At 37.0% G+C, this 27,593-nt stretch overlaps 1 long non-coding RNA gene and 1 pseudogene across 4 annotated transcripts in view; one reads left to right on the plus strand and one right to left on the minus strand.

The window, feature by feature from the left end:
- Window positions 1–27,593, minus strand: part of LOC107128807 (uncharacterized) — a 269,214-nt gene that overhangs the window by 156,200 nt on the left and 85,421 nt on the right. The window lies entirely within an intron of this gene.
- On the plus strand, window positions 11,700–12,489 carry LOC102135211 (large ribosomal subunit protein eL29 pseudogene; annotated as a pseudogene).

Below are 27,593 nucleotides of genomic sequence, written 5' to 3' on the forward strand. Positions count from 1 at the left end.
TTCATAAAGCATCTGTCATCTGTTTCAAAGAGGAATGCTTAATTAGAATACAGTGACCTCAATTGGTCACCCAGCTTAAATGGTTCAGGATTGTGTCCTGACTAAAAGTTGCCATGGCAACTAAAAGTCAAGTCAAACAGCTGCTCAGTCTGTTGCCTAACTTTGTTCACCTAGTTAAAAGTTTTCATGCTAGATAATATATTTCCCACATTTATGCTTATTTTTTAGTTTCTAGGAAAATATGTAGAGGCATTCTGGCTTTTTTCTTGGTACAAGTCATAGTTCATTTGTTATTATGGTTACAAATAAGAAATATCCAAAACAACAAACAAACAAACGAAACCAGGTAAGAAACATACCAGATATTTCTAAGTAATTCTAGACATCTGGGTGTGCTGAAAGACACTTCAAATTTGAACGTTTCCTCCCGCAATGTTTGGTCCGTGTGCATTAAAATCCAGTTAAGCAAATCTTTATCTCAAAACCTGCTATGTGGAGAATCTGACCTGAAATGAACATCCAGATATTTTTTCATAATTGGGGGAATTCCAACATGAGTGAGAGATAAGACTTTACTTCCAAGAATAGACATTATCACCCTTTACTTCCTGTCAGCTAGAGTGTGAGCTCATGCCTCTGATATTTGAAGGAATGACCTACAGGTTCAGGGTCAGATTTACAGAGTTGAGACCCCAGTCGTGTGGTCACAAAGGACGCATGGTGACAATGCCAACCAGCAGTGATCAGAGAGGGTAACTCCCATGGCATATCTTTGACTATGCTTCACTTCCTCTGGTTTCCATCTACGCCTGGTCTATTATCCTACAAATGGAGGTATGGGATATTATTCCTATAAATTTATATTCTACTTAAGTTAACCAGATTAATTTCTGTTTTATTCACTAATAGAATCTTGACTAGCACAAAAATCCTAGTAGAAGTTATTGCAATTTACAGAGCTATAGGATAATGAAAGAGGAATGGATAAAACAATACATGGAATTTATTATGTAGCTTATTTGCTGACAAAGGCAGTGAAAATATAGCTAGTGTTAAAGGATGGGGAACACAGATGCTCTTGGCACAGATTGATGGCATGACTAATGAAATTGTGACCTATGATGTGATGATATTAGGGAATTTGTGTTCAATGTGTTAGGTATAGTCACGGTATTGTGTTTATGGAAGAAAATATTATTTCTTTAAATATGCATATTTCCATATTTGCAATGAAAAGCCATTTTGTCTATAAGTAAATTTGGCAATATATTTGTAAACATTAAACATAAGTGATGTATATATGTATTTTATTTATGCTATTTTCTCTAGTTTTTATGTGGCTGAAAATGCTTAAAATAAAGATTCTAAAAATTATTACTTGCAATTACCTGAGAAGATCACAAACCACTTGGAAGGAGGGGAAACAAGTATCCATTGCCATAGAACAATAAAAAGTGTCTAAAAAATTGAAGGATGAGGTCCAATGACAATATTATAACCCTAAATTATTAGTTAAAATTATGAATTTAATTATAGGGATTAATATAATTTTGTAAAATTGCCTCTAATCTCTTATAGCTACTTAGCTAAAATAAATGAATAATAAGCACTAAGTTCTATCATGCGCATTGTTGAATTACATCCATTGAGTTCACAGATTTCCCAGACCTTTTTCTGAAAATGTGGACACTGACAGAGAACACATGGAATGCCCAAAATTGGAATGGAGCACTAACTGAGGGTTTTGGAGGACTTGGAAAATCAAGAACCTACAGCTTCCATTTAGTTTCCTCTCTCAATGGAAGTAGCTTCTCCCTTGTCTCAAATAATTATTCCTGCCTTTCCTGAGGACCCTGCAACTCTCTAATCTGTAGAAGGTAATTTACAATTGGAATCCATTTCTCTTCATGCCCCGTTACCCCACCCTTCACTTTCTCCAGAATCCTAACTAGAATCAGATTTCCAGTGTGCCCCAAATCTGAGAAGATAAAATCTATGTTACAATAATTGCAAAAATTGTATAAGTTATATTAGGAAAGACATGGTTTATATATGTGCTAATTTCTGGATTCTGAGAGTGTTCAACTAAGAAAGGCACTGCAATTTAATCAACTGAATTTATTAATATAGGTACAATGAACACATTTTTTAAAAGTTAATACACTAGTTCAAGCTGCTGGATCTTATTGTTTCCTTTTATTATTATTATTATTTTCTTTAAGTTCTGGGATACATGTGCAAAATGTGCAGGTTTGTTACATGGATATATATGTGCAATGGTGGTTTACTGCACCTATCAACCCATCATCTAGGTTTTTTGTTTTGTTTTGTTTTGTTTTGTTTTTTGTTTTTGTTTTTCTTTTTTGAGACGGAGTCTCGCTCTGTCATCTAGGTTTTAAGACCCATATACATTAGGTATTTGTCCTAATGCTCTCCCTACCCTTGCCCTCCACCCCCCAACAGGCCTCAGTGTGTGATGTTCCCCTCCATGTGTTCTCATTGTTCAACTCCCACTTATGAGTGAGAACACGCAGTGTTTGGTTTTCTGTTCTTGTGTTTGCTGAGAATGATGGCTTCTAGCTTCATCCATGTCCCTACAAAGGACATGACCTCATTCTTTTTGATGGCTGCATAGTGTTCCATGGTGTACATGTGCCACATTTTCTTTATCCAGTCTATCATTGATGGACTTTTGGGTTGGTTTCTTTCCTAACTGACTTACTTCTACATTCAACATTGGCCACAGGAAATAAAGTTGACATTTCATAAATTTCTTGGAATGTTATTAAGAAAGTTATCCAGAGACATTGAAAGACTGTTGAAGTGAATTTTATCATCCACTGACCCTCATACCCAACTATGACCTCTGAAAGGGTCCTCAAAATACTCCCATTACTAAAGCCTTCAAAAATATATTGGTGAAGGGAATCCCAACATCTTTATAAAGTGTCCAAGTTGTTCTCTGTAGGTGAGAGATGCTGAGGTTGAAATGAGCTCAGTGATTTCAACAAGGATTGAAAGACTCAAGGTGGAACTTCACCACCAAGTATAAGGTGTACATTATTACCAAAATAGATTGCTTGGGTCAGTATGGTAATTAGAATGATCTCACTCAAAAGCTGCAGTTCGCAAACCATAAACTAAGATGCCCAAAGCTCTGCAGCAAAGTCACAGAAGTGGCCCAATATCTTGTAAATGTTCAAGGAAAACACAGTGAAATATACTACATGTACCACTAGCTCAAGATAGTTTACAATTTCCACTTTAGACCATGCTACATTCCTTTCAGTAACATCATATCTTTGAAAAACAGGGTTTTGGTGGCTGCTGTGGTAAAAAGCAGATACTGACATGAAAATTAATGTTGAATAGAAAATGAGGGTGGTAGTTTTTAATGTGATTCCCAGATTTAAAAAGTTAAGTAGTACCTAACAGGTATATATATTCCACAAGTAAGAAATTAAAATTATTTAAAGATAAAACAAAAATGTACTCTTTTCCTTCAATTTGTGTGTTCTATGTTCTTCATGTACACATCCCATTGATAAGTAGTTGAAGTTATTTAAGAATAAAACGAAAATATTTTTTGTCCATTTTATGCATATTTCTTTTATATAATCAACAAGTTATTAGGACATAAATATGTATGAAGTTGTTTTAGCCCAACTACTTAATAAATGGAACTTTTAGTTACTTAATTTGACCCAGAGGCACCAAAAAAATTACTGAGACACTATGGACACTAAGACTGAGGAAGTTTAGAAATCTCTGTCTACAGAGATCTTCATTACTGTTACTAAGACCAAACAACTTTATTTTCTTTTTTATTTTATTTTATTTTAAGTTCTGGAATACATGTTCAGGACTTGCAAGTCTGGTACATAGGTAAACATGTGCCATGGTGGTTTGCTGCACAGATCAACACAACACCTGCACACATTAAGCTCTGCACACATTAGATATTTATTCTGATACTCTCCCTACCTTTACCCACCCCTCCCCTCTCCAACAGACCCCAGTGTGTGTTGCTCCCCTTTCTGGGTCTATGTGTTCTCATTGTTCAGCTCCCACTTATAAGTGAAAACATGTGGTGTTTGGTTTTCTGTTCCTGTGTTAGTTTGCTGAGGATAATGGCTTCCAGTTCTATTCATGTCCCTGCAAAGGACACGATTTCTTTCCTTTTTATGGTTGTATAGTATTCCATGGTGTATATGTGCTACATTTTCTTTATTCAGTCTATCATTGATGGGGATTTGGGTTGATTCCATGTCTTTGCTATTTTAAATAGTGTTGCAATGAACATACATGTACCTGTATCTTTATAATAGAATGATTTACATTCCTTTGGGTATATATCCAGTAATGGGACTCCTGGGTCAAATGGTATTTCTGGATCTGGGTCTTTGATAAATTGCCACACTGTCTTCCACAATGGTTGAACTAATTTACATTCCCACAAACAGTGTAAAAGTGTTCCTGTTTCTCCATAGCTTCACCAGCATCTTTTGTGTCTTGACTTTTTAATAATCACCATACTGACTGGAGTGAGATGGTATCTCAATGTAGTTTTGATGCTCATTTCTCTAACGATCAGTGATGTTGAGCTTTTTTTCATATGTTTGTTGGCTACATAGTAGACACAATAAAAAACAATAAAGGGAATATCACCACTGACCCCACAGAAGTACAAACAACCATTAGAGGACGCAATAAACACCTCTAAGCAAATAAACTAGAAAATCTAGAAGAAATGAACACATAAATTCTGGACACATATACTCTTCCAAGATTGAACCAGGAAGAAGTTGAATCCCTGGATAGACAAATAACAGATTCTGAAACAAAAAAAAAAGCCCAGGAATAGACAGATTTACAGCTGTATTCTACAAGAGGTACAAAGAAGAGCTGATATCATTTCTTCTGAAACTATTCCAAATAATTGAAAAGGAAAGATTCCTTCCTAACTCATTTTATGAGGCCAGCATCATCTTGATATCAAAACCTAGCAGAAATACAACAACAAAAAATAAAACTTCAGACCAATATCCCTGATGAACACTGATGCAAAAGTTCTCAATAAAATACTGGCAAACCAAATCCAGCAGTGCATCAAAAAGCTTATCCACCACGGTCAAGTTGGCTTCATCCCCTGGATGCAAGGTTGGTCCAACATATGCAAATCAATAAATGTGATTCATCACATAAACAGAACTAAAGACAAAAATCACATGATCATCTCAATAGATGAAGAAAATGCCTTTGATAAAATTTAACATCCCTTCATGTTAAAAAGAAACTCTCTGTAAACTAAGTATTGATGGAGCATACCTCAAAATAATAAGAGCCACTTATGACAGGCCCATAGCCAATATCATACTGAATGGGCAAAAGCTGGAAGCATTCCCCTTGAAAACAGACACAAGACAAGGATGCCCTTTCTCACGATTCCATTTCAACATAGTTTTGGAAGTTCTGGCCAGGGAAATAAGGCAAGAGAAAGAAATAAAGGATATTCAAATAGGAACAGAGGAAGTCAAACTGTCTCTGTTTGCAGATGACATGATCCTATATCTAGAAAACCCCATTGACTCAGCCCAAAAGCTTCTTAAACTGCTAAGCAACTTCAGCAAAGTCTCAGGATACAAAATCAATATGCAGAAATCACAATCATTTCTATACACCAACAACAGATAAACAGAGAGCCAAATCATGAATGAACTCCCATTCACTATTGCTACAAAGAGAATAAAATACCTAGGAATAAAGCTAACAAGGAAAGGGAAGGACCTCTTCAAGGAGAACTACAAACCACTGCTCAAGGAAATCAGAGAGGACACAAACAAATGGAAAAACATTTCATCCTCATGGGTAGGAAGAATCAATATTGTGAAATTGCCCTATTGCCCAGCAGATTCAATGCTATTCCCATTAAACTACCATTGACATTCTTCACAGAATTAGAAAAATCTACTTTAAAATGCAAGTGGAACCAAAAGAGAGTCCACAGAGCCAAGACACTCCTAAGCAAAAATAACAAAGCTGGAGGCATCAGAATACCCCACTTCAAACTATACTACAAGGCTACAGTAACCAAAACAGCATAGTAATGGTACAAAAACAGACGCATAGACCAATGGAACAGAATAGAGGTCTCAGCAATAAGACCACACATCCGCAACAAACATCTGATCTTTGACAAACCTGACAAAAGCAATGGGGAAAGGATTTCCTATTTAATAAATGGTGCTGGGAGAACTGGTTAGCCATACGAAGAAAGTAGAAACTGGACCTCTTCCTTATACCTTACACAAAAATTAACTCAAGATGTATTAAAGACTTAAATGTAAAAGCCAAAACTATAAAAATCCTAGAAGAAAATCTAGGCAATATCATTCAGGACATAGGCATGGACAAATATTTCATGATGAAAATGTCAAAAGCAATGAGAGCAAAAGCAAAAATTGACCAAAGGAATCTAATTAAACTAAAGAGCTTCTGCACAGCAAAAGAAACGATCATCAGAGTAAACAGACAACCTACAGAATGGGAGAAAAATTTTGCAATCTATCCATCTGACAAAAGTCTAATATCCAGAATCTACAGGGAACTTAAACAAATTCACAAGAAAAAAAAAAAAAACATTAAAACACAGGCAAAGGACATAAACAGACACTTCTCAAAACAACTTGATTTTATTATATTAAAAGAAACTTCTAGGTCTAGTAAATAGGGGCTAGACTTGGTACTTGTTGAGCCCTTGAATTTTGGAGGCAATATATACCACATTTACACTTGTGTCTGCGACCCAGTGTTAAATGAGACACAGGTCAAGAGACAACTCTTTGGCTGGTCTAGGATATTGTATAAATAGATCTATCACTCTGCCCTTATATGACAAAAAAAAAAAAAAAACGAAAAAAACCTTATGGGAATCACAACACCTGCAGTAGATTGGAATATTGTATGTATCCTGAGGGAAATCATAATAGGAGAATCACACTAAAGATATCTAGAGTTTTGAAGTAAAGCTGATCCCTCTTCACTTTCTAAAACAGGTAATTATTCTGCTTTTAAAAACATCATTTGTTCTGTAACTAGGTCTTGTCCAGGAATCTTTTAGGCATAATTAACTTCAGCCTTGGTCAAGACTGACAATACTCCAAAAGTACCTGACAAAAGCAAACTCAAAAATTCTCTAAGGAGACATACCTTCAAATCAGGATCTACAAAATTCTCACAACTGAAGCCCCACTGAATAGGAGCTTACAATCCAAAGTTACAAAACAGATGGGGAATTTCACCATGAGCCAGAGAAAGCAGACATAAAAATATTAGGATTATACCCCCCACCAGTTTATAATTGAACAATAAGACAGAGGCTACCAAATAAAAATGTTTAAAATGACTACAGAAAGAAAAACTAAATATATATATGTGTATATATATACATACATATGTGTGTGTATATATATACATATATGCGTGTGTGTGTATATATATAAATATAGAGCAGGAAGTTTTGGAGGGGAAATACCTGAAATGAAAACTACATCCATTGAAATTACAACAGTAGATGTGTTAAGTTGGAATGTAGATAAAAGCATAAGGAAAATTAATTAACTGGAATACATATCTTTAAAAAATTACCGAGAATGCTATATTGACAGGTAAATAGATGGAAAATACGAATGAGAAATAAAGAGACATGGAGGATAAAATGAGAAGACTTAACACATATCTGAAAAGGTTTTCTGAAGGAGATAAGTTATTGGAAGAGATAATATCTGAAATTTTTAGCCTTGATAAAAGAATTGTGAAATTTCAAAACCAAACAGTCCTAAGTAGGATAAAAAAATAAGCTCACACCTAGACAACATAGTAAAATGGTAGAACAGTAGAGATATAAAGAAAATATTAAAGACATCTGGAGAGAAGCAGCACATTATCTACAAAGAAATAATGTATAGTCTGGGTCTGGTCTCAATATATTCAATGGTAACAATAGAAATCAAAAAATAATGAAACAATATACTCAGTGCAGAGCTAAAGTAACTCTCAATTTGCTGTTGAGAGAATTCCATGTCCAGTTAAACTACCATTTAAGAATGATAATGAATTAAATGTTTTCAGATCCATATTGTATGAGTTTACCATTAACAGACACTTACTAGTGAACTTGGAAATATCTGCCTTAGTAAGAAAGAATCTCAATCTATAAAGAAGGAAGTGTGAGCAAAGAGACTGAAAAAAAAAATCAGTAATTCCAAGCAAACTGCCAAATGTTATAATATAATCACAATAGCTATTAACTTAAGAAGTACAAAAACAAGTTCAAACTAAAATATGTAAGGTTGACATTTAAGACAGAATGATGGTGATTAGAGTTCCAGTGTTTCAGGGCTCCTGTATTTTTCCAATGGAGGGAAGAGAGAGTGATTAATTATACACTTTGTTAAAGAAAGTTTGCATATTAGAATTTTAAGAGAAACACAAAAAGACAAGAAACTGAATGCATAACTGTAAAATTACTAGGGTTGGAAGAGGTTATAAGATGCTTAATGCATGACTGCAGTAGACCAAGTGGCTACAGAAATTGATATATTCATAATGAACTGGATGTTTCTAACCCACCTATCATTAAGTTGAGCATACCCACAGGCACTCCATCATCTAGTGGAAGTAAACATATTCAAGATCTGACTGTTGCAGTTCCCAGGGTGGACAAGCAAGTAGCTCACACTCCTAACATGTCTACTCCAGCCACATAGTGACATTCTACCTTCTCCCACATCCATAGCCTTATAAAAAGTTGTCTAGGACCATATTTTGAGTCTTATTTACAGGAGGCTTATCATGACATAGATAGAAAAGCACTTTTACAATGCAACAGTGGTGGCTCTGAAAGACAGTGAAAACTAAAATTCTTCCAATGGGACAAATGTGAAATGCTTTAATTTGTGATCAGGATGAAAGGAGAAATGTTCTTAGGTAAACATCTACATCTACTAGCAGGTTCTTAAAGAAGCAAAACAGGAAAATTGATGACAAAGGGTCTTAGAGAAGAGCTATGTATATGAACTTCTGGCAATGGTCGCAGAGTATATTTGTGTCTCATGTGATGTAAATACTCAAACAAAATTCTCCTCCATGGAGAATATTCTTCAAAATCAAGTAAGATGATCCATTTGTTGTTGTTGTTGTTGTTGTTGTTGTTTTGTTTCAAATTAGTACTGACCTTTAATCAAAGAACTATAAATTCCCAGGTAGTCTTGGAAGTAAGACGGCTCAGTATTTGGTAACGCCTGTATTTGACTTTTCTTCCTCCTTTGCAACTGTGCAAGGTTTCTGTCTGGGTTTCTTCAGAAGATCTCTGCCTCCTTGTCCTGGCATTATGGAGACTCAGGCCCTAACGAAGTGCATTTAAGAGGTTTTAAATAATTAAATAATGCCAAGCGGATGGTGATCAGCTCAAGGCAGATATGCTACAAAAAGCCAACTGAGGTCCCTCCAAGCTCATGGATGGAGCAAGGCTGACACTTCCCAATGGGCCTCGGGTTTCTCCACATGCTGTGCAGAGCCCACAGTGAAGTTGCTAAGGCTCTCCATTCATCTGCAGAAGCACACTCTTTTTTCATAGCTGGAAGACTGTGCTTACGGTCTTTAATCTTCTCTCTGAAAAGCATCCAATTTAGGAATTTTCGCAGTAATCATTTCAGAGTAATGAAAAATGGACAGAACAATAGAACATTTCAAATGTGATATGCGCACTCTGTGCACTTCTCTCTAATGTATGTTTAAAAAGATGTATTAGTCATCCTGAGGAACCCTCTTTTGTCTCCTCACACAATCAAATTGCACCTGCATGCAGACCACAAACATCATAATACAGTTAATTTACCCAATGTACTCATTTCTCCCTCATAACAATGCCCATAAGATAGCATTCAATTTTGTTTTAAAGTTTTAAAGTTTCCTCACATACAAGATTGGGCTGGAATGAACATTTTTTCACTTTGCAGTGTTGCAAAGCACCATAGTAGAGGCTAATGTGTGCCATTGTGCCTGGTTCAAGTCTTTTTTTTTTTTTTTTAACTTTTAAATTTCCATAGGTTTTGCAGGAACTGGTGGTATTTGGTTTCATGAGTAAGTTCTTTAGTGGTGATTTGTGGGATTTTGGTGCATTCATTATCAGAGCAGTATACACTGAATGCAATTTGTAGTCTTTTATCCCTCACCCACCTCCCACCCTTTCCCATGCTTCCCCAAAGTCCATTGTTTTATTCTTATGCCTTTGCATCTTCATTGCTTAGCTCCCACTTAAGAGTGAGAACATAACGAAGTTTGATTTTCCATTCCTGAGTTATTTCACTTAGAATAATAGTATGCAATTCCATCCAGGTTGGTGTGAATGCCATTAATTCATTCATTTTTGTGGCTGAGTAGTATTCCATGGTATGTATATAAACCACAGTTTCTTTATCCACTCATTGATTGATGTATGCTGGTTCCATATCTTTGCAATTGTGAATTGTGCTGCTATAAGCATATGTGTGCAAGTGTCTTTTTTGTATAATGACTTATTTTCCTCTAGGTAGATACCCAGTAGTGGGATTGCTGTTTCAATTAGTAGTTCTACTTTTAGTTCCTTAAGGAATCTTCACACTGTTTTCTACAGTGATTGTACTAGCTTACACCCCCACCAGCAGGGTAGAAGTGTTCCCTTTTCACCACATCCATGCCAACATCCATCATTTTTTATTGTTTTATTATGGCCATTCTTGCAAGAGTAAGGTAGTATTGCATTGTGGTTTTGATTTGCATTTCTCTGATCATTATTGATGTTGAGCATTTTTTCATGTTTGTTGGCCATTAGTATGTCTTCTTTTGAGAATTGCCTATTCATGTTCCTTAGCCCACTTTTTGATGGGATTGTTTGTTTTTTCTTGCTAATTTGCTTGAGTTCCTTGTAGATTCTGGATATTAGTCCTTTGTCAGATGTATACATTGTGAAGATTTTCTCCCACTCTGTGGGTTGTCTGTTTACTCTGCTGACTGTTCCTTTTGCCATGCAGAAGTTACTTAGCTTAATTAAGTCCTACCTATTTATCTTTGTTTTTGTTGCATTTGCTTTTGGGTTCTTGGTCATGAAGTTTTTGCCAATTACTATGTTTAACCCCAATACCCAATATGGTCTCACACAACAAGGACCACTCCGCTAGCTGGTAGCAAGTTGATTACATTTAATACCATTCTGCATGGATAGGGAAAAAATTTATCCTCACTAGCATAGAGTTGTTATCTATTTAGATTTGTTTTCCCTGCCTACCAAACTTTTGCCAGCACCAATGTGGACCCACTGAATGTTAATAGAAAATTACAATAATCATATAAAGACAGTATCACAAGGGAATAAAGGTTAGGGTCTCCTCACCAGATAAAATCCCCACCCAACTGTGGGTCTGGCTAGATGCAAAGGAAAATGGAATAGATAGTCAGTAATAGAAATCATGGATAAGTTGCCACTTATTTCTGGTTGTCCATGAAAATCACTGACACGTAAATAATGCAGTCTTGTGTTAGTGTAGTCTTGCCAGCCAAAATGATTTCATTGGGTTTTTCCCTCAGAAGCTTACATTATAAAAATAATATGGTCCCTTCGTGTTCCAGGTGCTTTGGGAGCTGGGTGTTAAAGTGCAGACATGGCCAAGTCCAAGAACCACACCACATACAAACATTCCTGAAAATGGCACAGAAATGGCATCAAGAAACCCTGATCGCAAAAATATGAATCTCTTAAGGGGGTAGACCCCAAGTTCCTGAGGAACATGGACTTTTCCAAGAAATGCAACAAGAAGGGCCTAAAGAAGATGCAGGCTAACAATGCCAAGGCCATGAGTGCACTTGCTGAGCCTATCAAGGCCCTCATTAAGCCAAAGGAGTTTAAGCCCAAGATGCCAAAGGGTGTCAGCCACAAGCTCAATCAACTTGCCTACATTACCCACGCCAAGCTTGGGAAGCATGCTTGGGCCCTCATTGCCAAGGGGCTCAGGTTGTGTGGGCCAAAGGCCAAAGCCAAGGATCAAACCAAGGCCCAGGCTGCAGCTCCAGCTTCAGTTCCAGCTCAGGCTCCCAAAGATGCCCAGGCCCCTACAAAGACTTCAGAGTATAGATCTCTGTCTGCCAACATGAAGACAGAAGGACTGGTGTGACCCACCCTGGGCTGCTGTCAGCATGGGGCTGGTGTCTTCCTGTGTAATTTGTACAAATAAACCTGAGGCAGGAAAATAATAATAATAATATGTTTTTTCCTCAATTAAAAACTTAAGTTTCAATAGTGATTATACTTTTTCAAATTTTTACATGCTGCCTCCAAAACACTTATATGCCTCCCTGGTAAGAGACTAAGAATGAGTACTTCAGATCAATGCATGGGACTCTACAGTTAGGGTGAAGTTAATTCTCTTGTGGGCTACAGACTCCTAGAAGTACAGCTCTTAGGAGTGTACAGACTACTCATAAATCAGTTAGTCTATTATTGTAGCACTCAATGGGCATAAGTTTCCTGAGTGCTCTCAAAACCATTAACACATTATTTGAGTCATCATGAAGGTGTTCTATCCAAAGCCCTAGCATTTCTTTCTATCTTTAAGGTCAGTCACTTATAAAAAGAGATATTCAAGGTGAGACCATGTCACCTTAAGAAAATATACACGCAGATTCCCACAAGGCAAATAATATGATTTTAAGAAACAAAACACTGAAGTGCTGTTTGATATCTAATTTGAAACTGTATTATGTTAGCAATTACATGAGTGGGGGTTCTTCCAGTAATTTTTCCATGTGATTATCCTGACTGTTAGATTCAAAATGACCTTCATACAAAGACAGACAATATCACAAGCTAATGAGGAGAGGCAGTCCTGTGTAGGCAGGGCAGGAATGAGTCACAGGAATCCTTCATAAAAGTAATTATGCACCTGCTGGGGAGTGTTTTCTGACTCCAGTAAATATTGGTGCGCCTTTCCTCGGCACTGCAAGATGAAAATTTGTTGAAGGCTGTGACCTACCATAGTTTTCACAAAAGTGTTTTTGGGGGCTATTTTGTTTACTAGAATTACACAAATACAAATCAGTCAAGCCTGAGCTACAAGTGGACAATAGAGTTAAATATGTTATCAGACATAAAGGACCAAAAAAAAAAAAAAATCAGAAACCAACAAGCTATAGATTGAGGGACAATAGCCAGGAAGGAAATTTTACCAATTTACTAACTAGAATCTGGGATGAGGAGAAACTTTTATTCTCATAACAGAACCCAGACACAGAGTGATGGCAGGCTGTAACCAAGATCCTAAAGTCAATTTAACAATGTAAGGACTTTATTGTTTGCAGAGGCAGGTAGGGAATAGTGTCACTGAAAACACCCAGATTTTGTTCTGTTAAAAATCCTGTTGAGCTGGGCACAGTGACAGATGCTTGTAGTCCCAGCTACTAGAGAGGCTGAGGCAAAGGATCACTTGAGCCCAGGACTTTGAGACCATCCTGGACAGAATGAGTCCTCATTGCTAAGGCAAAAAAAAATTAATAATAATTTTGTTTTAAAAAATTAAAAATTTACAAAAAATTCAGTTGACTTTTTTTTTTTTTTTTTTTTTTTTTTTTTTTTTTTAATGGAGTCTAACTCTCTCCCAAGTTGGAGTGCAGTGGTGCCATCTTGGCTCACTGCAACCTCTGCCTCACAGGCTCAAACAATTCTCCTGCCTCAGCCTCCCAAGTAGCTGCGATTACAGTCACCTGCCACCATACCCGGCTAATTTTTGTACTTTTAGTAGAGATGGAGTTTTGCCTTGTTGGCCAGGCTGGTCTCGAACTCCTGGCCTCAAGAGATTTCCCCCACTTTCGTCTCCCACAGTGCTGAGATTATAGACCTGAGATACTGCCTGACTCCCACTGACTCTTGACCTTTGTGAGTAGTCTTTACTGTTTCATCTGCTACTATCTCTTATGTTCACCACACCCAATATTTATTTAAGATTTGATACTTAGTTAACTTTCTTTTTATCACGCTAAGCACTTCCATTGTTCAGAATGACTTTTGCATTTCCATAGTCAACTCTTCCAGATCAGTTTCTTGGTTTTGCCATCTCTAGGAACCTTCAGTACCCCAACTTTGGTCATCCACTCCCACAGCTGCATCCTGAACCTCCTAGACACTTGTTACAACTCTGCGCTTGAAATGTTCAGTTCCCACACACTACTATTCAATCCCAGGATCCTGTCCTTCTTGCTGTCTCATTCAGTTACTCCTTCACCTGCTCCTGATCCACAAGCCCTCCTGTTCCTTTTTCCCTTCAGAGACCATTCTTGTCTTCATATCTTTCCTCGTTCAACTTAGAGTCCGTATCTCCACACTTGAATTATTTTCTTGCCAAAATTTTACTACCTTGTCTCACTGTCTTTTCAATGTTCTCACTTGGTAAATAGCCTAACACTGAATTAACCTGTATCAATTATTATTTAACTTCTCTGGCCTATCAAATAATCTTCCTCACCTTGGTCCCTCCTTATTCTTAATGGAGAAAATAGAATGCCTTTTACTTAATCGAGAAAATTGAAGCCATGAAGTGGAAATGCCCTCAATGCTTTGCCATCCCCTCTACAACCTCACATGCATTTGTCAATCCCCCTTCTTGTTACCTCACTGCCTCTCCAATTAAGTTGTGTTTCTCTAGTTCTCTGAGTACTTCTTCATCCATGCTCTGGATTGGGTAACTTTCCGCTCCCACTTAAATGTGTTTTTTCACAATTAAAAACTTTAATTTAGTAATTTTTTAAAGTAATTTAGTTAATCATCTATGGAATGTTTTCCGTCAGTATATTCACAGTCCACATTGCCCTTTTTAAAAAATTTTCCTTTTCTTTTGGCCAGTTTCTCCAAAGCACCATTTAATAAGAGCAAGTTTTTGAGCACCTACTATGAACTAGGTGTTTTACATAAATTAGCACCTACCACATGAGGTAGCTATTATTATTGCAGTTCTACAGATTAGGAAACTGGATCTTAGATGCAGTTATGTAAATTACTTAGCATTCCACAGTGACTGTGGCAGATTTGGGACTGGAACCTAGGTCTGTCTACACTGAAGTTTGTCTCTTTCTTTTAGTAATTTTGCCTTGGTTGCCCTCTCCCTGATCTACAGTGCATGTTTTTCCTGTTTCCATCTCTTTACGTCTGCAAAAAGGCAAAGTAAAGGAGAGTTGATAGCAGTAAAAACAATCACTTACCGAGGTAAAGAGCTTGTTCAACTAATGGGAACAGAAGGAATCAGAAGGACCTAGGCTGACCTCAGCCTGTCTTCTCCTCAAGGAATCCAGGGTGAATGAATGGTGACCTGGAACAAAGACAGTGACTCCCACTTCCCACAGTGCTCCATGCTATGCTCTTAAAGATGGTGTACCAGCAAATGGGGCTGCAAACTGGCCCAGCCTCCCTCAGATTAGCCTCAGATCTTACAGCAAATGGAACTCAAAGGCGCAAAGAGAGATATTAGGTACTTAGCTCCACGCTGAATCTACACCACTCACACTCAGGTGTTCTGGTGAGGATGGGCACACCTTGACAGACCTGTGAGTCACTCCCTGACTGCTCACTGGGGGTCTATTAAGGAGGAAACACTGTACTATGAAGGGGAATCCAATAGAAAGCTTATCATTGACCATTTTATATAATAGTGGGGCAGATGGATCATGTGCATAATGAATTGTATTAAAGATAGAAAATAAGTTCCTAAGAGAAATACAGGTAAAGTACAACTTGTGGCCAAAGAAGGGAAATATTACCATGGCAGGAAAAAGAGCTTTCTTAAACACATAGAATTTAAACCGGAGCAGAGAGAATTTGGAACTGTAGAGACAGTTTTAAAGGACAGGTCATGGGACCATACCAATAGGAACTACCAGCTAGGAATGTGATGCGATGTGTGTGTGTGTGTGTGTGTGTGTGTGTGTGTGTGTGTGTGAGATCTGAAGAGAAACCTGAACATGAAGTAGTTATGGTAAAGAGCTAAAAGTCTGAGCTATCTAAAACATTGAAAATGGGATGGCTAGGAGAGGAAGATGTTTTTGGAAAAGCCCTCCAATCTCTTTCTCTCTTTCTAAGACCACTCCTGTCTCCTCATCTTTCCTTATTCAGAGTAGATTGGGTTCAACCCTTGATGGCTCCTGCATGCCAGGCTAAAAAGTATGGGCCATGGGCATTAGAATTGGGGAGATTATGAAATACACTGTTTGTGTTTGCTTTTTGACCAGGCATGAGAAACTCAGAGCTATTCTTTAAGAAGGTTAATCTAATAGCAGTATTTGAAGAAATTAGAACACTAGAGAGACAGCAAATCAAGCTCAAAGTTGTAATGATTATGAATACTATTAGGTTTTTTTTTTTTTTTGAAATTGTGAAGTTTTTCCACTCACCATAATATCAAAGACTATCTATTAAAACCCATATTATACCATTCTCTGTCTCATTTATGCAATTGACATTTCAAAGACACAAATTTTATCATCAGCTTTTGTAAACCTCATAGCCTTATTTCTTTAAAAAAGATACAAAAGGACAAATGACACTATGAACTGAAAAAATATGTAAGTAATAAAATACAGACTTCAGCAGTACAGAGAAAGAAATATACTTTGGCGAAGTGTTTAACTACCTAGGCACTTGTTAAAATACAGATTATCAGGCTCATGAGAGCTAAGTCAGCAAGTTTTTCTGTAAAGGGCCAGAAAGTAAATAATTTAGGCTTTGTAGGACACTTGATCTCTGTCAAAAATACTAAATTCTGCTCTTGTAGCAAAGAAGCAGCCACATAAAAGTCATAAAAGAAAAGGTATGGTTATGTTATGAGAAAACTTAATTTATATAAATGGTACATGGGCATTCAATAGTAGCAAAAATTAGGGGCTGAAAATTTGATGAGAGATGGGATATTTACCTAATCTTAAAGTATATCCCCATATATTAAATGTTTAGTAATTAATAATTAATGCTTAGTAATTAATACCTTAATAGGTATTAATTAACTTCACCAATAGAGAAACCTAGAAGACATAATGTTAGCCACGTGGTAAAAAATAAACATCACCAGAAATCATATGCTACTTGAAATAATACAATAAAAAGAGCACAGCATCATTTCTGTGATATCCCTGCAAAAGATACAAAACCCAAATCCATTCAGGAGAAAATGTCTGTCAAACATGAACTGAGGGATGTTCTACAGAGTAACTCTTATGGACTCTTCAAACATTTCAGTGTCGTTAAAAGAGAAAGAGAAACTGAAGAAATTATCTGATCAAAAGAGACTAAAGTGATATGGCAGATAAATATAATACATGATCCTGGACCTTTCAAAGGACATTATTGGGAGAAGCAGCAAAATCTGATTAGGATCAGTAGATTAGAGAGTAACATGGTATCAATGTGAATTTTCTGATTTGTATGGTTGTACTGTGGTTATATAGGAGAATGTTCTTGTTTTTAGAAAATGCACACTGAAGCATTAAGGTGTGATGGGGCTTAATATCTTTAACTCTCTTGAATGGCTGAGAAAAAAACAAAATGTATAAATGCAGGGAGTGAGAGAACAATAACACAATATGGTAAAATATTAGTAATTGCAGTATCTGGTTGTAGAGTATACAAGAATTCTTCAGACCCTTTTTGCCACTTTCCTATCAGCTTCAGGTTATTCAAAATAAAATGTTAAAAAATGTTTGGCTGTAATACATCAACTAAAGACAGAAAAAAATGCCCAAATCCCTGGGAATAGAGAAAGAAAGAAATTTTAAAGCAATTAGAGGGTGATATGATCAATTCATACATTGGACAGATCATTTCATCAGAAATTTCCATCTGACTTTGAACAGAAGCTTCCCAACTTCCAACAACATGTGATTCAATTAAGGAAAAAACAAAATTGAACCTTGTCAAACAGAAAATACTAACGAAACCATGATGTACTTCAACACGGCTCAAAATAACTTCATCAATGTTAAAGGAGCTAAACAGATCAAAATTACAAGCAAGAGTTATAAAAAGTAGCATATGACTATGATGTCATGTGTATTGCCAATGTCCTAGAGTTGCCATTATATTTAAATTTAAACTAAAAATTATTTACCTAAGAAGGGGGCAAATCTAGGTATTATTGAACTCCAAATTTATGCAATTTGTAGATCCCTATCTAGAAAAAAGAATACAAAATTATGTGCAACAATTAATATTTATTAAGAAAGACAAAATAAATTATGGTAAACTACAAATTTTAAGAAGCTGAGAAGTATAAAAAAAAGACGAATGTTTTTATAAAGTAGATGCTTGGCATGGCTTTTTCATGCTTTTCCCTATACTTTGTGGCTGCATATCTTTACCTTTCCATGTGACAAAATTCTGTATTATCATAATCTACACAGAGAAAGAAATGCACTGTGCTAGTGAGAAGCCCTAACATTGAAACTTTATTGACTACAAGTGGATCTGTCACTGTCCATGGATAAAATGTTTCTCAAAGATGTTACTATGCTTGCAGAGAACATTGAAGGATGACCTCTGAGCTTATAAAAGGCCTAGATAAGTTAGAAATCCAGGAGCTATACGGAACCATCCAAGTATGTTGACCCTTGAAGCATTTTGTGAATATATAAAGGTGAATAGCTAAAGAATACGCTTTTGAGACCTGATGGGACTTGGTTACTATTTACGTACAAGAGTGACACAGATAAAAGTCTATTGCTAACTAAGTTTAGAAGAGTTCCTTCAACAAGAATAAATAAAAATTCTGAGCAATAAGAAGGCCTGGAGTTGGGGGGAGGTACATAAAATATTAGTACGTCTTACAATCAAGGGCTCCTTGGATTCATTTGGCAGTTTATTTTGTTCCCTTGCTTATTATGAGCAATTCTAGCTCACAATTCAAGGAATTTAGGACAACTAAAACAAAGTATTTATAACAAATGAAAATATACAGGGATTTAAAACCTCCCTGGGTTAGGGGCTGGATTAGGACCCATTAGGAGATTTAGGATTTGGTCTAAGTCGGGTCCCAGCAGTGAGATGGCATTCAAAAGCAAGCAGGAGCAGAAAGAGCCAGAGAATTACTTGATCTAAAGCCCTATGAAAGGTATAAAGTGAGAAAGCTAATTCTAGAGCAGGAGGAAGAAGGTCAAGAGTGAAGTCACATAGAACTTGGGGGACTGCCAGGAACAGGACTTAGAGCCCCAGTGTTGCCCTGGTTAAAGTCCCACATAGCTCAGCCTTCCTGTCCTGGTTCCTGAAAGAGCCCAGGAATGCAGCCAGAAATCATCTGCCATATCTAAGCAGTTGAAAGAATTGCACCTGTTTAATCACAAAAGGCAAAGCTAAAGAAGAGCTTGAATTATTATCAGATTAAAGAGCTGCTGCCATGCAGAAAAAGGAGCAAATTTATTCCATATTTCCATGGAAAAACTAAAATCAGCATGTGAAATTTACCAGGAGACAGATTTTGAGTCCTTAAAGCAGGAACTTGACTGGAATTATTTGCCTTTGTTCACCTAGAAGAGTGCCTGGAACATCCTAAATTGCCAATGCTACTTGTTAAATTGATTAATATAAATAAGAAATGACTGTTCCGCAATTACAGTAAGTTGATTATGGAATAGAACCTGATGATTCTTTCTGAGCTTTGGGTATTTTAATCAGGGATTTGACCACAATGACAGTCTTAGACATGAAATTGAACATGCACCAGGCACTATTCAAAGTGTCTTCCATATATTATTACATTTCATTCTCACAGCCGCCCTTGAAGCAAGTTGTACTATTAATCCCATTTTACAGATGAGGCAACTGAGACACAGAGAGATTATAGCACTTGTTCAAAGTCATACAACAGTCAGGATTTGAACTCAGGGGACCTGTTTCTTGCCTCTCTGTCTTGCTATATCCCATTATCCCACCTGATAGAGAAGAGCTGGAATTGAGTCCAATATCACATGAGAGGTTAGTTGAGTGTTCTCTTCCTACATACTATGATTCTCAGACCATGCTGGATATCAGCTTTTGCTAATGTCAGATCAACCACCTCGTTTTTGTCTAGTTTAATCTATGTTAGCAAGACTGAATATTTAGACATATTAAACAAAACACCAATAAGATGCCACAACACAAGATGCATGACACTACATACACAAAACAAATTGAATAAAAACTAAAATCTATTTTGATGTTGGGGGGGGCTCTCCTCCAGGTCTTTAACTTTATCAAAAAGTAGCATTTATTTATTTTCTTCAGTTTCTAAGAACTTGGAGTGTTCAGTGGCGCCAGCACAACCCCCATTAAAAATGCTCACTCAGCCTCGCCCACATGCCTAGCAACCTTGTGTTTATTCCACTACAGTCAATTCAAAGTCACAAGAATGACACAGGTTATAAATTTCAGGAGCACAGGTGATGTGTGCAGTGAGGCAGCCTGACTGAGAATGCATGCCCAGTGAAGAAAAATCACTCTGAAGAGTTCAGGGTCAATAATTATGCTGATAGGGAAATCAGCGAAGAGGCAGGTGTCCTGGATAACAGGACATATTTCTTAGCCAGGAAATTATATTTTAAATGAAGGTAAGAAAACATGCTGCTTTGAGGTTGCCAGGTAATCCCAGGAAATATAATGTAGGATTTGTTCCCAAGAAAAGGATTAGGGTAATAGCAATTATTGTGTACCTATGAGGTATTGTAGACTGTACCAGACATGTTGTCATTATCTAATTTAATTTCCCCAAAGCCCAAGGTCACTCAGATAGTAAATGGCAGAGTTACAATTTGAACTCAGTTCCTTATGATTCCACATCTAGTCTCCTCCTACTATATTAAGCTGCTCAATATATTGAGCAATATCTTGACAAATTTTGCCTTTAAGAAAGCATTCTGGTGGCCAGTGATGATGAGCGTTTTTTCATGTGTCTGTTGGCTGCATAAATGTCTTCTTTCGAGAAGTGTCTGTTCATATCCTTTGCCCACTTTTTGATAGGGTTGTTTGATTTTTTTCTTGTAAATTTGTTTACGTTCTTTGTAGACTCTGGATATTAGCTCTTTGTCAGATGGGTAGATTGTAAAAATTTTCTCACATTCTGTAGGCTGCCTGTTCACTCCAATGGTAGTTTCTTTTGCTGTGCAGAAGCTCTTTAGTTTAACTAGTTCAACCATTGTGGAAGACAGTGTGGCGATTCCTCAAGGATCTAGAACTAGAAATACCATTTGACCCAGTCATCCCATTACTGGGTATATACCCAAAGGATTATAAATCATGCTGCCATAAAGACACATGCACACATATGTTTATTGTAGCACTATTCACAATAGCAAAGACTTGGAACAAACCCAAATGTCCATCAATGATAGACTGGATTAAGAAAATGTGGCACATACACACCATGGAATACTATGCAGCCATAAAAAAGGATGAGTTCATGTTCTTTGTAGGGATATGGATGAAGCTGGAAACCATCATTCTGAGCAAACTATCACAAGGAGAGAAAACCAAACACCGCATATTCTCACTCATACATGGGAACTGAACAATGAGAACACTTGGACACAGGGTGGGGAACATCACACACTGAGGCCTGTTGTTGGGTTGGGGAGGGGGGAGGGATAGCATTAGGAGATATACCTAATGTAAATGACGAGTTAATGGGTGCAGCACATCAACATGGCACATGTATACATATGTAACAAACCTGCACGTTGTGTACATGTACCCTAGAATTTAAAATATAATAAAGAAAAAAGAAACTATTCTGATTTTTTCAGGGTCTAATGCTACATAACATATCTGAAGTGGTTGTCTTTTGAAATCGTGCAGTCAAATTAATTTGTGGAAATGTTAAAGATAAGCATTATGGGATTATAAGCAGCTTCTTGATGGTACCAAAGCTGCAAGTGTCCCTGGACTTTTCAAGAAGTAAGTTGTGGCCAACCAGCATACTCAAGCTAGAAATGATGGAGATAGTGCTTAGCTCTCATCAGCTCTGCTGTAGTATCTACCTTGCAGATTGAGATGGGGGCCTCTGTAGACTGAAACCCGCATCACTCCAGAAATTAATTCCCGATTATGTGATGAAGGAACCCAACAAGGAAACACAACTGCAACAGAGAACCTTAGGCAAATATACTCATGAAGACAGAACTGAGGGGACCTAGGACTGCCATAGAAGGCCAGCTTTAGCTAATGCAACCTCTGATGGAAGGAGAGTGAAAAGTTTGGATATTAGACCATTAGGGAGAAACAAAAGTTACATATTAAGAAAAGAAGATTCCAAAGGTACATACCAGCTGTCTTCAGAGTTCTCTGTAGCTATGGAAATAAAGCAGGGAGCAGAGATTAGATGCATCAGAGATTCATCTTTCAGGCCACCAAAGAAATAACTTCCTAATAATCAGAGCCAACTGAAAACTGAATGACTTGTGTGAAGAAGTTGGAAGATCCCTGTTAATGAAGGTGTCATCTCTCTCTTGGTTAAAATGAGAGCGAGAACAAAAAAGAAACAACTTAGCCAAATTGCCATTGCTATGGGTACTATGATGCTGTCACATAATTCTTGTGTTTATGATTCTCTCCAGTGCCTCCTATCTTTCTCTTTAAAAGACAAAAAAAAAAAAAAAAAAAGACCTACAACAATCGCTCCATGTTTGGAAAATTATCTTTCCTGACTTTTCTGTTAGTAGAATGCAGTAAGGATACTGTTCACAGTAACTTCCCCAACTAAGATCGGATTATGCTTCTTTCCAGTCACCCTATTTGGCTCCCATACTCATCACTTCATGGGATATTACTTTTACCAGCATGTCCGTGGCTTACCCAGAAATGCAACACATTGGATTTTGTTGTTCTATAACAGCTGTGGGAGAATCAAGTATAGACAGCAAAAGTTAGAACACAGATCATGATAAAATATCCCCCTTACCAATTATATATTGTTCTCTTTGGACCACTATTTTCCCTCATCCCTGAATTTACTCATTGTCAGTTTCCAGATAATACTTTTCTTTGCTTTTCACATTCACTTTGAGTGCATACGTCAAAATTCTTGGGCTAGGTCCTCTGGCCTCCATTGCTGACTCTTGTTGCATTACCACTTTTATATTCAAGGAACCATGGAATTTCAGAGCTAGAAGAGAACCTGGAGATCATTTACACCAAATGCCTAATTTTATGAATGGGAAAACTGAAGCTACTAGAGCTGATATGATTTGCCCAAGGTCATAGGATTAGCAGCATAACTGGAACCACTGTTTTAATGTGTTGACCTGACTTCCCTGTCATAGGGATGTTGTCCATTTTCAGCTACTGGGCACTAATGACATCTAAGCTACCCTAACACCTGCCATCTGATCATTTCCTCTATTGAAGTCCCAAGCAACCAGGATCTGGCTGATTCATCTCTTAACACAGTAGGAAAAACACATATATAGACCTTTCTTCATCAAAGACAATTGCTCCTTTTGGCTGTGAGATCATTGTACAGAGGTACCAGTTCAATAAGAAAGCTTGTTTTGCTTTTGCACACATTTACATGAATGAAAAATCATGTAAAATAAAGCAAAATTAATCATAAAAAGAAGACATTTTTCTTCCCAGCCACCACCTAAATTAAATATTTTGTGTTTTTATTTATTAAAAATTTTATATACATTTGAACAAAAGTGACTTATTTTCTAAATTCTTAAAAAGAACAAATCTGGGATATCAAAAATCTCGAGCCAAATCTGTGCCATACATTTTTGTCTTTCATTTTGAGTTCCTAATCAGTACTAAATTGCTACAGATGGCACAGATATTGTCATCCTATAAACATCAGTTTATCTAGAGACCAACCAGCCCACAGCCCATCTGGAGGAAGAAAATAAACCAATATCCACTGTTTACCATCTATATGCTAGCCTCTTCCATATACATTATCTCACAGTAATCCCCACAATAATCCTGCAAGGTAGATATTGTTATTCCATTTGTTTTTAATAGAAAGAGGGAACTGAGCTCATATACTTCACAAATGGTAGAGCTAGAATTTGAGTGTAGATCTAGGTGATCTCTTTTTTTCTCTACATCATGCCATGTGTTACCCTCAAAGATCGCCAACATACCACAGCAGATTTGCTGAGCAGGAATGTGTCAATCATTAGAAAATGAGACAAAACAAGGAAAGGACACTGTGGAAACTGAGAAGAATGTCCAAATGGTTTGTGAGTCTAAGCAGAAGAAGTATCTCCCATGGCATGGAGGAGTTCCATTTTATTACTACATGGACTGCAAAATGTGGCTTTTGTTGTAAGGAGACTGGATATCCCAAGTTCCCTGGCTTAATCATTACATATTATATAAATATATCAGAATATCACATGTACCCTCAAATATGTACTAGATAGATACATAGATTATACATATATTTTAGAAAACACAAGAAAAATTTTCAAAAGCATGTTCTCAAAATATGGTTTTTAGTGACTAACAGTCCACGTGAATAAGTGTACCATAATTTTAACTATTCCTCTTTGGTTGGCTCTTTGGGTTTTGGTTTAGATTTTCTGTGTTTGTTTTGTTTGTTTGTTTGTTTTCTTTTTTTTTTTTTTTTGGAGACAGAGTCTCACTCTGTCACCCAGGCTGGAGTGCAGCAGCGCCATCTGATTACAGGCGTGAACCATGGGGCCCAGCCTCTTTGCTTCTATCCCAGTTTCTTCCTACTTTAAATAAATGCTGTTATTAACATCCTTGTATGTAAATCTCTGTAGTACATTGGGCATTTTTTTGACCCTCAGGTCTACCCTCTTCTCCTAGAGTAAAAAACTGCCTATTTAAGTTTTGTCTGATGGGACAACTTGAACTTAATGGGAAACTCGGTAGTCCAGGACTGTTAGGAAGAAATACTATGAGGATGGAATAGGAAAAATCTCGGGCAGAGTAGAGATCGGCCTTATAAAAAGTCACTATGGGAAAAGCATTTGGAGGTCCAGGCACAGAAAGCAAAAAGGGTACAGTAATGTCTTTGGTTAAATTCCAGAAACTAACCACATCAGAGCATTCCAGGTTGCAAGCAAGGCAGAGCCACAGGAAGAGGTCAGGACAGACAGTGGTAATCTTCTAAGTAGAAGATGTGTCCATGCGTAGGGGCCAGCCTCAAGTTGGGGCTATGGGAGCTGGCCAAAACCAAAGAAGGGACTGGCATGAGCTAGGCTAGATGCAGAGACCTAGCCAGCAGGTTAATCTGGGAAGGATATGTGTATCCTTCCACATATTTCTCTGTATATTTGAACAAAAATATGATAACTCTATACATCATATTCTGTGATTTGATTTTCTCATGTAATGTACTGGAGATGCTTTTCCATGTCAGTATATATAAAGCTAATTTGTTAGTTTTAATTTATGCACTAATTTTCATAGTATGGCTATAACAATTTACATAACATTTTCCCAACTAATGAATAATTTGATTTTTTTTCATTTTTTAAAAAATTCTACTAATACCAGCATTTTTCCTAGTCATCATCTTGCATCAGTTTGGCATTATCACTCCGAGACAGACATTAAAACATCTGATTTCCCACCCACATTGGTTGAAAATGATGATGGACCTGATTAATTAACAAAAAATGGAATCTAAGCAGAGGGAAGGAGGAGGAAAGGACACAATGCAAGTGGTCAGGGTGTTTTCATAACTTTCACTGACATATTTATTACACTTAGAAATGGTATGGTTCAGTAGAAAACACAGGTCTGAGGGGACTCAGGAGACCTAGGATTTGGGATTTTGCTATCACTTATTATCTCTTTTGGCCACAATCTCCTCTCACTATCTGTTGAAGAGAACTGTATTAGATGACCTCCAACAGTGGTTATTCTATGGATTATTTAATGCAGATAGATTAAAATTTAGGTGTTAAAGGGGTATGTGTGTGCGTGTGCATGTGCGCGTGTCTTTGTCTATGAAAAAGAGAGAAGAACAATGAGAATATAAAACAATGAAGAGAAAGAAACAGTAACAAAGAAAAAGTACTCAATATCATTCGTATCCTGAACTTGAGACTCCAGTTCTCATGTAATTAGTATTTCTAATGCTCAGGGAAATGGGTCTGTAAATAGTCTTTCTAGTATATTATATTCAAGCCATAAATACTTTCCATCATTTTTTAAATGTTGACTGGACAACTTAAAGGCATGTAACTTCACACCTATATTTGGATATTGTCAGACTTGCAGATTTTGGCTCCAATTTTATGGGAACTGAGGGATTCAATAATTAGCAGTAAAAAACCTACTTTACCCATCATATCCAAAGCTTTCCAATAGAAGAATAACATTAATGAAGACAATCTAAGTGAAAAGGAGGTTATCACCTAAATCCTTCTTGTTCTGAATAAAGTTTCATTGGTACAAAAACTTGAGATATCAGAAAAAAACATTTTTTTTCAAATCCATTGCCTGCAAAACCATTGTTCTTAACCAACACTGCTCCACTGCCGTTTGTGACCATATTGAAGGACTGAGTTTCTCTCTGGTTAATACATTTGTAGGTTGAGAGACTTAAGAGCCAGCAATGATATGGGTGAGAAACTTGTAAAACTTGTATCATTTATTAAGTTTCCAGAAGCAATTACAGACTTCACTGAGGGACTGGCCTGAGCATAAATGCATTTCAGAACCTTCAGTCTGGCTGTTCACCCATCCTATTCTCCCCTTATGTACCACTCAAGTCTATACATATTTACCTCCTTTTTTTCCTCCCTTTCTTCTTTCCTCTAGTTGGTGTCTCCTTCCTTCATTCATTCACCATTTCCTCCACCATTTATTCATTCTGTTTAATCAAATGTCTTTTTAAGGGAGCATCTGCTATAACCCAGGCCCTGTGTGTGTGGTATTGGGGATGCCAAAATAGATTAAAATGATACTTGCCTTCCAGGGGTTCCCATCCCCATCCTCTACCTTTGTTCTTCTTTGTGTGTGTATGTGTGTGTGTGTGTGTATTGGCTCTTCTTTTTCTTTCACTGTACTCTGTTGTCTAAGTTCAGTGGGCCCCTAGTATCTTCCTCAAACCCTTCAAACCCATTTTCAAATCCTCTATAAGTTTGTAGCAGACACTAATTTATTTATTGCTTCATATATTTGTTTCCTATTGCTGTTGTAACGAGTGGCTGAAAACAACAAAAATTTATCTTATAGTTCTGCAGGTCAGAAGACTGACACAGGTCTCACTGGGCTAAAATCAAAGCATGGTAAGGACTTCATTCTTTTCTGGGGCCTCTAGAGGAAAATGTGCATCCTTGCCTTTTCCAGTTCCTAAAAGCTGCCTGCATTCATTGGCTCAAGACCCTTTTCTCTGTCTTCATAACCTGCAATGGTACATCAAGTTATCCTTATATTGAATCCCTCACTCGGATGCTTCTACCTCCCTCTTCCAGCACTTAAGAACCCTCACCATTACATTGGGCACATCCAGATAACCCAAGATAGTCACCTTATTTTAAGGGCAGCCATTTAACAAACTTAATTTCATCTGCAGCCT

Source organism: Macaca fascicularis, chromosome 1, assembly GCF_037993035.2.
Source record: "Macaca fascicularis isolate 582-1 chromosome 1, T2T-MFA8v1.1".
NCBI lineage: Eukaryota > Metazoa > Chordata > Mammalia > Primates > Cercopithecidae > Macaca > Macaca fascicularis.